The following is an 18,126-nucleotide window of genomic DNA, read 5'->3' as shown; positions in this document are numbered from 1 at the left end:
TTCCAAGACACATATTGTAGCATATAAATATACACATTCATAAGATGTCCCATCTTCTGGCACGTATCTCAATTAATTCACGTAAAAATTGGCACAGAAGCTACTGTTTTTCCACATAACTGTTGACTCTTAAAACGTATAAATGGCAAATCTCAGAATGAGAAATGGGACCTTTTAACTATAAAAGCAACCGGTTTTGCCACTTTTTTCTCTGTTCTTCCTAATTATTTTATAGCAGAAGGTTCTTGAGAAGATATAACAAAAATTAAACGCTTCAAGATGTATAAGTTTAAAAATGGACTTTGTTAACTTCAATCAAAATAAATTAGTTCTAAAACAAACACTTATTTCAGGAGGAAATTAGGGCTTCCACAGTGAGCCAGTACAAGGCATTTGAATGATTCAAATCCTTCATAAGGGAAGGCAGTAGTCAGCTTTCAGCAATGCCTTGTCTACACAGATGAGTCTCTAGTTTTGGTCATACATATCTTATATACTTCTTGTAGTACAGGAAGGTTTTTTCCTTGGTGTTGGCAAAGGGGGTTTTTGTGCAGATACCCATATCCTTTTGTTGTTGCTATTACTAAAAAAATTATTGGAATCTTTGCCATTTGCAGGTCAGATCAGATCTCTTGAATGGGATTGAACAGGTCTGTCATTCTCCAGCTGACAGGATTCTCCCTTGAAAGAGTCCTTGGAAAAATATCTTCATCTGGATCTGGTGAGACACCCTGAACTGCCATGCTAGTAATTTTTCGTAATTCAGCTGACTCAGAGTCTTACATGACCACTTCAGCATATATATGATTTGCTTGTTATTTATTATCTATGTACAAAAGACTTACTGCTATGTGATAACTTCTGCATCTGTAGGTACAGTTTCTTTGGACTCTTTACAAGTACCATACCAATGCACAGTTTGGTAACCTGCACAAAGAGCTGCCTAGGGATGTCTCTGGGATGAACAGAGTCTCCACCCAGGCTGGCAGCTGAAGCATACACTGAAACACGCAGGGTATGCCTAACAGTTCAGACAGAGCATGAGCTGCCTACAGCAGTCTTTGGGACTGTCTGAAATTTCCATCTGGAGAGCTCCTCTAAAAATTTGTCAAATGATTTTCTGCAGCATTCTGGCTGAAGGCAGCTGGAAGTTCAGTCAGTCACCCAAGGTGTATGCTGCGCATGTACCATATATGTGCACAATGTATGTTGTCTCATACAAGGACCAATCATATCAACTCCAGGTACCCAGAAGTCCAAGACAGGACAGGTCTAAGGAGTGCGGGTGTATGTGGGTGTATGTTTACTGTGCAGTTTAAATGAGAGGTGACAGAGAATACTTCATAACCACCTTTCAGACATTTGAAATTTCTTCTCAGTTTATATTGGCATTGTCAAATGGACGAGGAGAGGTGAAGTGAAAATATTCCTCTTCCTTGAATTCTCCATTCTTGAACTTTGATCTTCAGCTGATGGCCTCTTCCATATCTAGGCTCCCACATCAGCTGAGCTCCTGTTATCAGACAGTGGTACAAATATCAAGATCTATAGTTAGAAGAGAGATAGCTCTTTACTTTCTCTGCTTCAGCATCAGCTGAGCAGCAGGCTGACACCAGAACCAAGGAAGAGCAGGGAGAAAAGGAACTTTTTTATAAGCCAGAGTATTCAATGAGCAGCTGAAAGTCCTGTCTCACTGTGACCCACACTACAAGATTATATCTTCAGCAGAAGCAGTGAGGTAAGCACACTCAATCTGTAACGTAGTCTCTGGCAATAAAATCTTGTACATATGCTGAATTGCTAGATCGCAAGGCTAAGCAGCTCATTATGAGTATGTTTCAATGGGGTGCAGACAGACACCTGCTTTTCTGTCCACACTCAAAGGCAGCTGGCCACAAATCAGTGCCACTGTGTCTGAGCTAGTGTTTCCTGCTCCTTACCTGGGGGCTGTGCCTGCAAACACAATTATGTTTCTACACCACAGCTTGACTCATCCAGGCAGGAACTTGGAGGAAGTTGTGTCAATGTGCACTTGTCCCTGTACACAAACATTGAGTACACATATTGTGGGATTTAGTTCCTCAATAAGACCCTCAGATGCAGGAAACAAGGCACCCATGACAGTCACTGGAGATCTAGTCAATAGCACCAGGGGAGTTTGGGGAGATATTCAGCTCATCTCAAAGTAGTTATCTACATGTGGCAAGTTGCCTTTTTTTTCCTAGACTCCATTGACTGCACTGGACTTTATGTCCATTGACTTAGACAACGCCTCAAAATGGACACCTACTTTTAGGTGGATAGAGCTGGAACAAATAACACTTATGTTCCTTCATCTTCCTGCAATTTTCTTCAACATTTTTGGAGATAAAATAATCAGTTTAAGTGTTCAACAATCAAATGTCATCTCTTGTATGTCCTAAACAGAGTTTTTCAAGCTGTATCTACAAAAGATTTCTCCATCGATTTAGGTTGTTTTCTTCTCAAAATCCCCCAGAGGAAATTTAGATATTTAACTAAATACAGAAGGGAACAATTCTGTATCACTTTTTTTACAAATATTTTTTTTTCAAGTCGAGAAAAACTCTGTTATAAAAGTATTTTACCTTCTCTTTCAATTGCTGCTGCAATGTGATGCCTTTTCTTTTTTTCCAGCAGAAGGTAGGAAAATAAAATGTTAAGAATTCCTCATGGGTTTTTTTTATTATTATTATTTGTTTGTTTTAAACTACAAACTTTCAATTAAAGAAAAAATCTTTTTCCTTATAGAAAGGAGCTATGAACTATGAATTTCCAGGTGTATGTAAAGGCTGAAAATATATTTTAAGCTTTGCTTGAACTGCTGGTAATTATTCTTTCATTTCTGAATCAGTACCGCACAGGTCTGATACTACAAGTCTCTGAAAACTGCTTTATTATCCAGAATTCTGCAAAATGACAGAGTGGCTTGGTCACATCTATAGAAACAGGAAATCCAGCAGGAAGGCCAAGGTTTCTTGGCAGTAATGCTCCAAAGAGAACCACAGTCTCGGTGTGTGAAAACATATGAAACTTTTTCAGCATAACAAATCCAGTTGGAGCAAGATTTAAGCTAATTCAAGTTAAACTAGCCTAAGTCTCTACTTACCTCTATAAAGTGTACTTTTACATTTTTTGGTAGATTTTCTCTGACCTGCACCATTGTTAACAAGCAATAAAGGGGCAGTTTCCTGCACCAAAGCTGACTGATTCAGAATATAATTAGCAAATCTATTTAGTAGTATGTACTGGGAAAACAGAGGATACAACAAGGTTCCCTTTTTATTTTGCTAACACCTACAGAAACCTCTTTTCATATCTGTCAAATTTCAGCATTATGCACAATTCACAAATCTAAGTTTCTTTCATACCACCCAACTTCAGGGTTTACAGGTAATGCTCTTCCAGTTCCGTTACAATTTCTCTCCCAATCCAGACATAGTAAATTGTCCTACTGAGAAATTTAATCTAATGCATGGAGGAGGAGCAGTGTGTAGTATCTAGGAGAGAATGTAGTCTGCAGAGACAACCTGGTCTCACGCTATGTCATCATTCGTGTTTCCCACCATGTGCACTGAGCTGTGGGAACCTCTGTATCACACAGTCTTATCTGTGAATCCCTCTTGTCACATGGTCCGATGTGCAGCATCTCTTGCACTTGATCAGAATGTAAAACAACTGACTCATTCATTATACTGTTTTCTTCAACTTAGCTTGAATTAAATTTTCTGTACTGTTTTCCAACATAAAATGTACAAGAATTTTCTGTACCCATGGTAACATTTTGTCATTTCACTGCACTTGGTTGTTCTCTCAGGTGCTGAAAACTGTGCTACCAGAAAGTAAAACTGCAATGTAATCTTTGAATGTGATTTTCACTTATCTAGTCCTGGTATTGCCAGAACCAAAATTCCTTATCTGGTAAAATCAGAAGCATTTTAAAAGACTAACAATTACAGTATTGTAAATATTTTTATTTCATATCTGATGTTCATATTCTTTCCTTGGTAGCCTCATTTACTTTCTGGCTCAATAAAGTGACGTCATCAAAAGCAGACAAGTTTCCTCATAAACCAGGTACCTATAGGATGCAATCTAACATTTCTTAACTTTCTGTTTGAAGAACTATGTAAACTGAAATTCTCCAACTTCTTATGGTAGCACATTTTCTCCTCTCTGAATCCATTCTGGCTCCTCCCTGAACCTTCTTCAGTTTTAAGATAGCTTTGAATATCAAATTCATCTAGACTTGTCTTTCAGTGAGATATAGACAGTGAGTCAATAGGACAATGTAACTTCTAGCTGACCGCCATCACATGTATCTCCAAAGATTCATGTCAGCATGGATATCCAGGACAGCATCCTCAATGACCTATTTGTTATGCAAAGCTCCCACTGTGGATGTTCGTTAGATTGATTCTCCTGAATCCCACAGTATAAGACTTGTGGGAGGAATCTGCATATGCCTCAGGACTGGTTTTGGCCTCTGTGGCCAAAGACATATCCTACAAAGAGAACATGTCTCTGTAAGCCTGTCAAGAACAATCAGACCTTGTGGCCTAAGCAGTCTAGTGGCCTTGCCTTAGTTTTATCCCCCACTTGTTTCCCTTACAGTAGGAAGCTGGTCACTTTGGGAATATACAACAAAGCAAATAGCCATGCTCTTTTAAATCCCTGTATATCCAAAGTGTTACCTTTGGCATAGCTCAGATATATATAGTAATAAATGCCCTGTACCTTTTCTTGCTTCACTGCTTTTCCTGCTCAGTAGGATCCTCTTGACTCAGATGGATTTTCCCAGGAGCCCAAGGCCCTGGGTCTCCATACAGGGATGCTTCGCTGGGAGATCTCCTTCTCATGCCTCTACAAATAGCTTCCTCCTATTTTTCTGCACCAGTGGCCCCTTAGTTGTTAGAAAAAAGCCCTCTGCACACTATAAGACTTCTGTTGGGTTTTCTCTTATGATTCATCACTTGGTGGAGTGGAACCAGTCACCAGGTAAAGTGTTGCCTACCTCCTAAAAGCACCCCTAGAAGGAATTTTCTTCCTTGAGCCAGACAGAAAATGGCATTTCACAAACATTTTTTTTGACTAAAATCTGGCTTAAGATATCCCTACCATCCTGGGTCATCCATCTTTGCTCTAATAATTTTTTTTTTTAATCACCCCTGTTGCAGTTCACCTCTTATGATAACTGAACTGGTTGTTTCACAGTAAAGTTGCACTTTTTTTATTTAAAACAATCCAGTAGGGTGGGGGATTTCAAAATTGATTTAAACTTGTTAATAGTTAGAGAAAACCATGTGGAACTACACACTTATTTGGTGTCTTGTCTTGGCTAGAAAAGGTTACGTAGTTATCACAGATTTTTGTTTGTCTACTGTGCCAAAACAAATATGCCAGTATAACATGTGCGCTAGTATCCATTGCTTGTCTATTCCACACTGAAAAGCGATCTTTTTGGAGCAAAAGGAAACAATTAATTAAGCTATATTAAACAGATAAAGAAGTGACAAGATTTAACAAAAGTAATGTAGAAATCTCCCACTGTCCAGTTGATGTTTCCTGACTGTTTGAACCTGCTTGAACATTCCTGACCAAGGAATGTTACATATTTTTGTATTCTGTAGCATAAATGCTAAAATAATTTTGAACATTAGAATAACTTTGAATGAGAAAAGGTTTCAGAGGATTCATGCAGGTGTCTTCACATGATGAGGAGTTAACATTTAATTTCTAATAACGACTTTGGAATCAGTATAGCATGGCTGAATTTGTTTTCCCCATTTCTGAGGACAGCATTTCAGGTCTGTCCTCCATCTGCTATTCACTATGTGTAACTAATTTCACGTCAAAGCCAAGAATTACTCAGTTGAAGTAACAGTAGTTTACACTAGTGGGACTAGCAAAGTTTTGGACAGTCATACATTCAGTTTTGATTTTAATTTGATTGTTAATTGAAAACACTGTGCATTCATTGCACAGCTGTGCTACTGTTATCCTTTACTTACAAATTTTATGATATTTCTCTGCTAAGACCTAAAGTATTTTCACAAAAAGGAAAATGAACATGGTAGTTTGAGTTGAGCAAAATTATATTATCTCCCTTGTTGTTTACAGATACCTAAAAGGGCTTTGGTTAAATATTATAGTACTGAACAATCATTTGCATTTTATTTGATTTGCATTCAGAATATAAAGGTGGTTTAGGTGTCTTGTATTTGGACAGACTGCATTAGATTGTCTCAGTTCTACTTGTTCCTACACGATAAATCTTTACCCACCTTATCTGCTCATAATGATCCCTTTGGCTACATACACCCATGCAGGGAATGATCATACCTGGAGTATGAAGATTTTATCCTGGCCAGGAAAGAGTTATGCCTTCTTAATGTTAACAACATAGCGCAGAGATCAAATCAGACCTTTAAATATTCATCAACAATTTTTACTTGATAGAACTTTGGTTTATGTCTGTTTAAGTAAATTTATAGCCTCAGTACTGTTATCAGGTGCAGGGGTTCAGTTCTTGATAAAAGTTCAGCTATTATATACAAAAATATATCTACTGTACTACTTTTCTTGATACATTTAACAGTTATTTTTCAACAAATTTCTTTTTAAGAATGTATTTCTTAGAAAAAGTTCATAATTCCAAGGTGCTAGGCAGATCTTAATTACTTCAGCATATACTAAAATATCCATTAGTATATGTTGGCTGATATTTTTAAAACTGCTAGTTAAATCAAAGAAAGAAACCCAATCTGATTTTTTTTTCATACAGTAGTAATAATATTTTCAGTGATATTTAAAAAAACAATTATCAAGTGTAATAAACCTAAGCAATACTTACACCACAGTTTGAAATTAAATGCACAGATTTATTAACAGTGTTTACATATTTATGCTCATGACATTTAATCTGAATGTTAAATACTAATCTGACTTTGACCTTCTTGATTTCTAGGAGATAAACATGTGAGTGACTAATCTCATTTCTTTAGGCTCCTTTTCTTCATTTCAGTGTAAATTTTATATTACAAACAGTTGCATTTTGGTAGATGTTAAAACAACAGTATGACAAGCAATTTGTAGATATGAATAGCAAAAATGTTAGATCCTTATACAACAAGGTGCTGAATATTTTTCCTAAAATTGAGGATGTTATTCAATTGCAAGTGCTAAATCCAGGAGTAAGTAAACTTCTGACTGAAAGGACCTAAGAATATAGCTTCCACCATAAGCATGTTGTGCATTTGTGACAAGGTTTTTCATATCATCCCTGGAGAATCTTATTCTAGTGAATTAGAGTCCAATACTGGGCTGAGCCAGTAGTAACACCTACGTTCTTACTACAGAAGAGACAAAAAAAAATTTTTTGAAATCACTTCTAGACTAGCCAACCACAGTTTCTTCTACCACAAAGAGTATTTCTTGAGTTTGTGATACTATGGGGCAATTTTAAGGCTGGAGGTTTGTTGGTAAGTATAGTTACTTACATACTCATCCTTCTCTCTCCTCTCTCATATAACCTAACAATTTAATATTTTGGGGGAGGGGATAAGTTTCTGACCAAATTCCATGGAGTAGAGCTTTTGCTTTTTAAAGACGTTTCATAAAGCCATATGTAAACCTCCAGCGTAGCTTTGCAAATCATTACGCTGTAACAAAATGGTGCTCCATTTACAACACAGTATGTGCTGCCCTGGTTAAATTCCAATGGTGGTAGCTGAGGCCAAGTCTCCATGTTCTTTGCTGGCTATCTGACTGTTACTCAGGGATGCAAGAAGGGGCACTCCTGCAATAAAATCTATTATGAACACTGTTAAGAGCGGGGGAACCTGTTCATAGTCAATGCTGGGCAAAGTGAAGTGCTACTCCATAGCACTCCCCAGCCAGTTTACTATACAGCCCCACAGATGCGTAACAGCCAAAACAGAGATCGAATTGAGAGGGTCAAGGTTAGATGAAAGTTATCCCTGCTTACGTCCCTTCAAGCTGTAACATCACCAGTTGTCCAGCTACAGCCTGATGGTGGTACCCATACGATGTGTGTATCTTCCATGCACCATCTCTCCAGCAAAACAAAGCTACAATGGTAAAATTGTGGTTGTGGAAATAGAATGTTAAGTTTCCGGTTGTAAAAATCAAATAACCACGTCTTGCAGTCTCCAGGGGCAGTCTGTGGCATTTCTCTATTTTAAATTCTGAAGTCCATTTTTTACCAGTCTGTACTCAGTAAAGCACTTGTTCATATTCTGTTCCTTTTGAACAAGGCTAAATAGAGGTCTGCTTTTAGCTTTCAGAGAAAAAGCCATTTTAGCTTTAATCTAGCTAGCCTCGGTGTTAGGAGCAGCGAAGATGTGGCTCACAGACTCCTGCACGAAACATTTAAAACCACTGATCTGTACTCAGAGACATGGACAAAACCAACATTTTTGTTAGTACTGTTACTTAACCAGATTGTATTCTTGCTATAGCTTTCACAGGGTAATCTTTTAAATTTAAATCAGCAGGACTTGAGCAGATGCTGATTGTCAAACATGTACTTAACTGGTTTGCTAGTCTAGGATGTGGAGTCTGGGCACAGAGCTGAACCATAGCTTGGAACAACTGCTGAGGAAAGCAGCTGCTACAGGCACCATTTGTCATTACGTTCCAGAATTAGCATACTACAACAAGGCTTCAACTTAAAAATAATTTTCAAAACCCCACAAAACACCATTGATATACATTAAAAATATTAAAGGACTATCCTTTAGGGTCCAAAAATGACAAATTCCATTCAACTTGAACTATCATTACATTTCTGCAGTAGTATAGGGTTGGCAGTCTCACTCACTCAGGAGTGAAAAACTGGGATTTTTTCCAATCAGGTCAGAACTCTGATAAAATAGAGACCAAATATACTCTATTTATAGCATTCAGAGAGCTGCAGAATGCTTTCTTCAGTAGTCTTTTTGTTATTGTCATTGGGTGGTTTGATTTGGGGTTTTTATTGTGTCTCCTTTTGGTTGTTTGGTGTGTTGGTTTGTTGGGGTTTTTTTTTTAATAGAGATTACAATAAATATACATTCCTTTTGACCATGGGCAATAACTCACTATTTTTGCAAACGCATTATGGAACTCAGCTTTCCTGAAAGACTCCATCAAATGGACTCTATTATTTTAGACTGAAAATATCTCATTCCATGATTATCTCTTCTTCCCTAGCTACAGAAGATGTCTCTTACGTGTTTGCTCTGTCTCTTTCCAAGAAATAACGCATAAGGGGAGACCTTACAAGTGAGGGGAAATTTGGTAGGGTGAACAAGGAAAGACAGGCTGCAAGACAAGCTGCAGGAACAGATGTTAGTGAATCTGTCCAATTCAATGCCACCATCATGGTTTTTTTTTCAAGCAAGCACAATGACATCCAGTACTTCGATTAATTAGTATTCATCATAGTAATTTATTTTATTCCAGCATTAAACTAAACTTCCCTCAAATCAGTTAATCAAAATCTGACAAAATGAATTCTTAGGTATTTTATACAGAAAGAAATGGCTGTAATTTCTGTGTAATTGTCATGGTTTAAGCCGGCAGGCAGCTAAACACCACACAGCCACTTGCTCACTCCCTGCCCCACAGTAGGATGGGGAAGAGAATTGAGGAAAAAAAAAGTAAAATTTGTGGGTTGAGATAAAGAGAGTTTAATAGGTCAGAAAACAAAGGTAAAATAATAATAGAAATAACATAATAGCAGTAACGGAATATACAAAATGCAGTTGCTCACCACCCACCGACCAATGCCCAGCGAATTCCCAAGCAGTGGCCTCCAGCCAGCTTTCCCCCTAGTTTATATACTGAGTATGACATCATATGATATAGAATATCCCTTTGGTCAGTTGGGGTCAGCTGTCCGGGCTGTGTCTCTTCCCAGCTTCTTGTGCACCCCCAGCCTCCTTGCTGGTGGGGTGGTGTGAGAAGCTGAAAACTCTTAGTGTAAACCCTGCTTAGCAACAACTAAAACATTAGTGTGTTATCAATATTATTCTCATCCTAAATCCAAAACACAGCACTGTATCAGCTACTAGGAAGGAAATTAACTCTATCCCAGTTGAAACCAGAACAGTAATACATTTCTTTTTATCTATTTTATTAATGAGCAACTCAAGATTTTTTTTTTTAAAAAGAAGCTGAATGCAGCTGTTAGTTCTAAATAGAATTTAGGCAGGGTATGATCAGAAATCAGTTTTAATAAGTTTTTTAATACATTATATTTTCATAGTGAAACTGTTTCTTGATAAACTGGAGCCTGATTGTGGTGGGTTGACATTGGCTAGCTGGCAGATGCCCATCCTGTTCTCTCTCACTCCCTCTCCTCAACAGGACAGAAGGAGAAAGTAAGATGGAAAAGTGTGTGGGTTGAGATAAAAACAGGGACATCACTTACCAATTACCATCATTGACAAAACAGACCTGACTTGGGGAAAGTATATTTAATTTATTGTCAAATATAAACAAAGCAGCATGTTGACAAAAAAAGACAAAAACTAAAACACCTTCTCCCCACCCTTTTTCCCAGTCTCAGCTTCATTTCTCCATTCCTGACTCCTCGAGCTCCTCCCCTCTAAGTAGCACCGGGCGATGGGGAATGGGGGGCTGCGGTCAGTCCCCCCCAGCTCCTCCCTGCCGCTCCTTCCTCCTCACGCTTCTCCCTGCTCCAGCCCGGGGCCTCTCCAGGGGCTGCAGGGAAACACCCGCCCCAGCGGGGTCTCTGCCGGGGCCGCAGGGGCCTCTCTGCCGGGGCTCTGCCTGGAGCCCCTCCTGCCCTCCTGCCGCTCTCCCCTCGGGGCTCGCAGGGCTGTTTCTCCCCCTGTTTCCCTCAGCCCTGGCTGCCGGGCAGCGCTTTGCCCTTCCTTACCCAGGCTTTCCCCGAGGCGCCCGCCCGGGGCTGAGGGGCTCAGCTGTGCCCTGCGCTGGGGCCGTTGGAGCCGCCTGGAACCGGCTGTGTCTGGCGCGGGGCAGCCGCGGCCGCTCCCCGCAGGGGCCCACCCGGCAGAGCCCTCACTGCTGCCCGCACCTGGGCACCTGCACCCAATAAACTAGCAAAACTCGTGTATTCATAAACATATTTTATAGGTTTTCTTTAAATGTAGCAACACCTAAATGCTGCTCAAAATAATGTACAAACACAAAATACAATATCTGCACAGAACATATTCACCCGGCTTGCTACATTCAAAACCATATCTGTGAATACAGAAATAATAATCATCATCTTTAGAATAGAGGTTTTATGCTGTTTTCCTGTCCTCCAAAAATGCGGAATTAGGTTGTTGAGACCTCATCTTCCACTGCTATGCTGCATCTTGTCACATGAGGGATCATAAACAAGCTAATGTTACTGAAAATGCCATCAATGTGACAAAGTACACCAAAACAAGTATTTCAAATTATGTATCTGCAGATAAGTGTAGGTCCCTTCCCACAAAGGTCTAATACTTACTGTCTCACTGACTTCTGGGAAGCTGATAGTTTGGACTTCCCTCAGATATTTTCTGTTTTCTTTTGATAGGTTGCTTCTAAATCACTCCTCACACATCCATGGTTTTAAGAGTCTACAGAGATGTTATTAAGTCTTTCTAGTCTGTAGAGTAGTCTGTGGGATTTTTTTACCTCTTGTTCCTAGTTTGTTGATTGCTGGTGGAAGAGTCAAAAGTCTTGACTGCTGATGAATAGGCTTCCTTAGCAGCCTATATACACAATAGGTAGAAATCACACTGGAAATTCTGCTATCCCCATTACAGCAATGATTATTGTCACAAGAATAAAATAAACTCTTTACCCTGCATACCACTGGAACTTGATCATAATGTACAGAAAAGAATAATCCCTTGCAACCACCTCTAGCAGGCAGTTAGTTATCTTTGTGCCAAAGCTTTTAAAAAAACTGGCATATCCCAGGTTTCATTATCATGAAAATCATATTGACTATTCAGCAAATACTAGTAAAACTCTACTTTTCTGGGAAGAACCCAGGACTATGTATCTACTGCATTGGAAGGGCAGTTAGGCTGATTTTCAATAATGCAGTGAAAATGTGTTAGTTTGCAGGCTGCTACAGAATGTTTTGTCTAAAAAAAAATGACCTTTGATGTTAAAACTTAAAAATACTTTATGTTTGATTATAGTGATTTGATTAAATATTTACTGCAAGTGATTAAAACTGGAAATTATATAATTGCATTAATTACACAAAAAAAAGGGCTATTTTATGTATTTAGTCCACCCTGTCTTTTAAGTCTTACTATATACTTAAAATGCTATAAATTATGTGGTTGTCACATGTCAGTGATTACAACTATTTTAACTACTGAAAACTACTACGGGGAACTAAAGGCCAGTCAGTTTCACCTCTGTGCCTGGCAAGATCATGGAGTGGATCCACCTGGAGACTATGCTAGGGCACATGGAAAATAAAAATGTGATTCGTAACAGCCAGAATGGCTTCGCTAATGGTAAATTGTGCCTGACAATTTTGGTGGCCTTCTACGATGGGGTTACAATGCTGGTGGGTAAGGAAAGAGCAGTTGATATCATATACCTGGACTTGTGCAAAGCATTTGACACTGTCTCACATGACATCCTTGTCTCTAAATTGGGGAGACATGGATCTGATGGATGGACCACTCAGTGGATAAGGAATTGCCTCGATGTATGCACTCAAAGAGTTGTGGCAACAGCTCAATGTCCAAGTGGAAAGCAGTGACAAGTGGTGTTCCTCAGGGGTCAGTATTGGGATTGGTGCTTTTTAACATCTTTGTCGGCGACATGGACAGTGGGATCGAGTGCACCCTCAGCAAGTTTGCCGAAGACACCAAGCTGTGTGGTGCGATCAACACTCTGGAGGGAAGGGATGTCATCCAGAGGGACCTGGACAGGCTTGAGAGGTGGGCCTGTACAAACCTCATGAAATTCAACAAGGCCAAGTGCAAGGTCCTGAACATGGGTAGAGGCAATCCCATGCACAAATACAGGCTGGGCGATGAGTGGATTGAGAGCAGCCCTGCAGAGAAGGACTTGGGGGTGTTGGTGGATAGAAAACTGACTGTGAGACAGCAATGTGTGCTCACAGTCCAGCAAGCCAACTGTATCCTGGGTTACATCAGAAGTGTAGCCAGCAGGTCAGGGGAGGGAATTCTTCCCCTCTACTCTGCACTTGTGAGACCCCACCTGGAGTACTGTGTCTAGCTCTGGGGCCCCCAACAGAAGAAGGACATGGACCTGTTGGAGCAAGTCCAGAGAAGGGCCATGAGGATGATCAGGGGGCTGGAGCACCTTTCTTATGAGGACACGCTGAGACAGTTGGGGTTGTTCAGCCTGGAGAAGAGAGGGCTTCAGGGAGACCTTATAGCAACCTTCCAGTCATAAAGGAGGCCTACAGAAAAGATGGGGAGGGACTCTATCAGGAAGTGTAGTGATAGGACAAGGGCTAATGGTTTTAAGCTGAAAAAGGTAGATTTAGATTAGGTATAAGGAAGAAATTCTTTCCTGAGAGAGTGGTGAGACACTGGAACAGTTTGCCCAGAGAAATTGTGGATGCCCCCTCCCTGGAAGTGTTCAAGGCCAGGTTGGACAGGGCTTTGAGCAACCTGATCTATTGGGAGGTGTCCCTGCCCATGGCAGGGGGGTTGGAACTAGATGATCTTTAAGGTCCTTCTCAACCCAATCCATTCTATGATTCTATGGTACTTTGTCTGTGTGCATCAATTATAGCTTCTCCATCCTACAATCAAAGATTTACTTGGTTATATCATAATATCTACACAGAAACAACGTCTGTAGAAAAAAATGCTAGCTGTCACTCTAGCCTGCAGTTGTTTCACCTTAGACATTGATTTGCAGTTTTAGTGAGTTGGATAGGGATGAGAAAGGTTATATTACTTCACTAAAGCCTTTTGTCTTCACCCATATAACTAAAGTTATGGTTCGTACTGCTCCTTCTGATTGTATCTTGCTTTTTAACGACATGCTTTCTACAGTCCTAGCAAATAAAACTTTGTCCGTGGACATTCACTCAGAATGCTCCTGGAAAGATATTTTTCTTTAGCTCTTTCTTTGGGCATGTTAAAACTTCCTCTGGAACCATTCACTGATTTCTCGTCTATAGTCAAAGCTTCATCTTTATTCTTCCTAGCTTAGTGCCATCTTTTTGCCCATCTCTCAGTCCCTCTTCAGTCACAGGGAGGAATCCTTTTTCCAGTATGTCTACCTTTTCAGCCAAGCAATTTCCTGCCTTTTACCATTCATGTCACCCTCCACTTTTCAATAGACATCCCTTTCTATATATTTTTTTCAATTATTCTCTTTCAAATTCTTTCCCAAAGTTCCTTTATCATCATACAAACAAACAAAAAGTTTGTAATATTTCAGGCTGCTCTATGTGCTGCGATTAACATGTATTATTGTAAAGAAATATTCCCTATTGTATCTTTATAATTTCCTATCTATCTATATTCTTATTGTCTACACTGATTAGCACATGCGTTGGGTTTGTGTGTGTGGCGGGGTTTTGGGTAGCGGGGGAGGGGGCTAGAGCAGTAGCCCCTGTGAGAAGCTTCTTGAAGCTCCCCTGGCTCCAAGTCGGACCCCCCTCCCACAAATGCTGAGCCAATTAGCGATGGTGGCCCCACCTCTGTGATAACATATTTAAGAAGGGGAACATGAGAAGAGGAGTTGTGAGGAGGAGTTGTAATAGAGACACCTATCCAAACATTGAGGTTAGTGGAAGAAAGAAAGAGGAGGAGGGCAAGAGGTTTGCTGAAGCAGAGACTCCTGCAGCCCCTGGTGACACACAGGCTGTGCCCCTGCAGCTCATGGAGGTCCACAGTGGAGCAGATGCCCACCTGCAGCCTGTGGAGGACCCCACACCAGAGAATGTGGCTGCACCCAAAGAAGGCCGGGACTCTGAGGGAAGCCCCTGTTGTTGCAGTTTGTCTCTGGGAGGACTGCAACATGCAGAAGAGACCCACACTGGAGCATCTTGTGAAGAGCTGCAGCCTATGGGAGGCACCCGCACTGGAGAAGTTCGGGAAAAGCTGCAGCTCGTGTGAAGGACTCATGATGGAGAAAGTTCGTGGAGGACTGTCTCCTGTGAGAGGGACCCCATGCCGGAGCAGGGGAAGAGTGTGAGGAGTCCTCCCCCTGAGGAGGAAGGAGTGGCAAAGACAACTGGTGGTGGACTGACCACAACCCCCATTCCCTGCCCACCCCACGCCACTGGTGGGGGAGGAGGTAGAGCAACTGGGAACAAAGCTGAGCCCAGGAAGAAGGGAGGGGTGGGGGGAAGGTGTTTCTGTGATGTGGTTATACTTCTCACTGTCCTACTCTGTTAAGTGGTGGTGGTGATTGAAAATATTTTTGAAACATTTTTGTTCTTTTTCTTCCCTTAATGAGTCTGTCTTTTGCCCATAACCATAATGGTTGAGTCATTCCTCTGTGTCCTTATCTTGATTTCCAAGACTTTTGTTTTATTTTCTCCTTCTCATTCCTGAGGGGGAAGAAGTGAGTGAGCAGCTATGTGGTACTCAGTTGCCCTCTGGGCTCAAACTACGACAGCACAATATCCACAACTGGAGTTCATAGACATAATCTTAATATAGTGTAATAATGATAACTAATGATTTGTTGCTCATTTATGTGGGCACTAATGCCGAGGAACACCTGGATTGGATCAAAGGCTTGGAGAGGGGTGTGCGAAAATGAAAGACATAAGGGTCAACATTGTGTTCTTGATCCTGGTGGGGAAGGCTCAGGTAGGAAGGGATTCATCCTGCACATCAATATCTGTCTGTTATTGCAGACTGTGCTTCGGATTTTATGACCACATGATCCTCTTCAAGGAACAAGAACTACTAGATAGTATTGGAATCCTTCTGTCAAAGTGCAGTTAAACATCTCAAAATCAAGCTTGCTTACCAGTTGAGAAAGGTTTTGAACTAGGGGTTTTTGAATCAGGGGATGGAGACTAAGGATAGAGGCAAGTCTGAGCAGGAGATGGGAACATTCTCACAATTCCTCTCAGAAAGTGATGACTGGAGCCCCATGTCAAATATCAGTGCACAAAACATACAGCATAGTAAGTAAAGAGAAAATAGGTGTTGGAGAACAGCTGTATGGCTGTGGTGTCATAAAAATCAGAGAGATGTGGCAACACAGATCATGTAGTCTCAAATGCTGTACTGGATCTGACTGGGATAGAGTTAATTTTCTTCATAGGACTCTGTCTGGTACTATGTTTTGGATTTGTGACTAAAGCAGCGTTGATAACACACCAAAGTTCTAGCAGTTGCTGGACAGCATTTGAACAGCACCAAGGTCTTTTTTTTTTCCCACATTGCCCCACCAGCAACTAGGCTGGGGGTGCAGAAGAATCTATGAGGGAACACAGCCAGGACAAGTGACCTGAACTGACCAAAAGCATATTCCATTCCATATGGTGTCATGCTCAGCAATAAAAACTCCAGGAATGGAGAAGGAAGGTGGGACATTCACATTTATGTTGTTGGTCTTCCCAACTAGGAAGTGACTAGACATCTTCCTGCTAATGGGAAGTAGTGAATGAATTCCTTGTTTTGCTTTGCATGCATGTGCAGCTTTGCCTCACTTGTTAACCTGCTTTTACCTTGACCCACAAGCTTTTCTTTCTTTTGCCCTTGTGATTTTCTCCGCCATCCTACAGGGGGTGAGTGAGTGAGCAACTGGGTGAGGACTTACCTGCTGGCCAGAGTCAACCCAACACAAATGCAGAGAGCCCTGCTGTTGAATGGACAATTAAGTTGGGAGCTTATGTATCATGATCAGAGGGGAGGCCAAAAGGAGGTAATTGCAGTGGGCATTTGCTACAGACTGCCAGTCAAGAAGAACAAGGGGACAATGCCTCCTTTAAACAGCCTCATAATAAAAGGTCCTGGACTTCAACTCCCTGACATTTGCTGAAAGGACAACTCGGAGAGGCCCAGATTTCTGGATTTCTGGAGTCTGTCAGGGTCAATTTTTGATGCAGGTGTTGGATGGCCAAACTAGAGGAGCTGCTTTGCTGCATCTACTGTTCAAGTATAAGGAAAATGGTCACGGATTTGAAGATCTATGACAGCCTTAGTTGCTATGACCATGCGATGGTGCAATTTTAAATTCTGAGGGAAATAGGAAAGGTAAATAACAGAATAAAGACCTGAAGTGCTAAGGCTTGGACAATAGGCCCAAGCCAGAGCTGACCTATAGATGAATCCTGTATATTTTATAACTGATAACCATTGTGCTAGTAGGTATTGTACTAGGTTATAATAAACCACCTATACTGATGTAAAAAGTGCTAAAATGTTGAAGTATTGAAGCCTGAACAACAGGCCCCGAGCCGAAGCTGCTAACTTGGTATGTAGTCATTAACAAAATATGTGTGCTCATTAATGAAAGATGTAGCTTAGATATCATATACTCATTCCTGATGATGAATGTAATGAAAACATGTCTATCCTGAATGTATCTTTCTTCTTCTTTGCGTAGAGGCAAGTTAACAAAACCATGAAGCCAGCTGTCTGGCCTTGGGACCAGACGTGTGGCCTTGTTCTAAAAAGAACATAAATAAATTAGATAAGCAGGAAAACTCCCTTAGCTTCTCTCTTAAGCCCTGGCCAGGCTCTGGGGGAATCTAATGTGAGACTGAAACCAGATATTTCTGCTTAAAACAATGGTGCCAGCTATTCTGGCTTGCTGATTTTTGGGTATATAAGGCTGGACCCGCTCACAGCGACTTTGGATGCCTCACCTACGGGTGGACGCACCGCGTAGGATTTCCCACTTGCCGGGACAGGCTCTCCAAATCCTCGCTGTAACCGGGGCTCCCCAGCGACTGCGGATCTGGATGATGGTAACGTATGCAAGTGGTGATGTATCCTTCTTAATCACTATTCTCTCTCTCAGGCAGTAATGATTTGATGCATTACCTTGTATTTTCCTATTTGTTTAAGTGCACTATTCTGTCTTTTCTTACTGTATGTTTTCTGTATTATTCTGTTATTTAGTTATTTTGAGTTAAATACGCCTGCTCTTTTCACTCTGGTG

This window comes from Strix uralensis, chromosome 1, assembly GCF_047716275.1.
Source record: "Strix uralensis isolate ZFMK-TIS-50842 chromosome 1, bStrUra1, whole genome shotgun sequence".
Taxonomy (NCBI): domain Eukaryota; kingdom Metazoa; phylum Chordata; class Aves; order Strigiformes; family Strigidae; genus Strix; species Strix uralensis.
The sequence above is the reverse complement of the archived record's forward strand: the minus strand, read 5'-3'. Positions refer to the sequence as shown.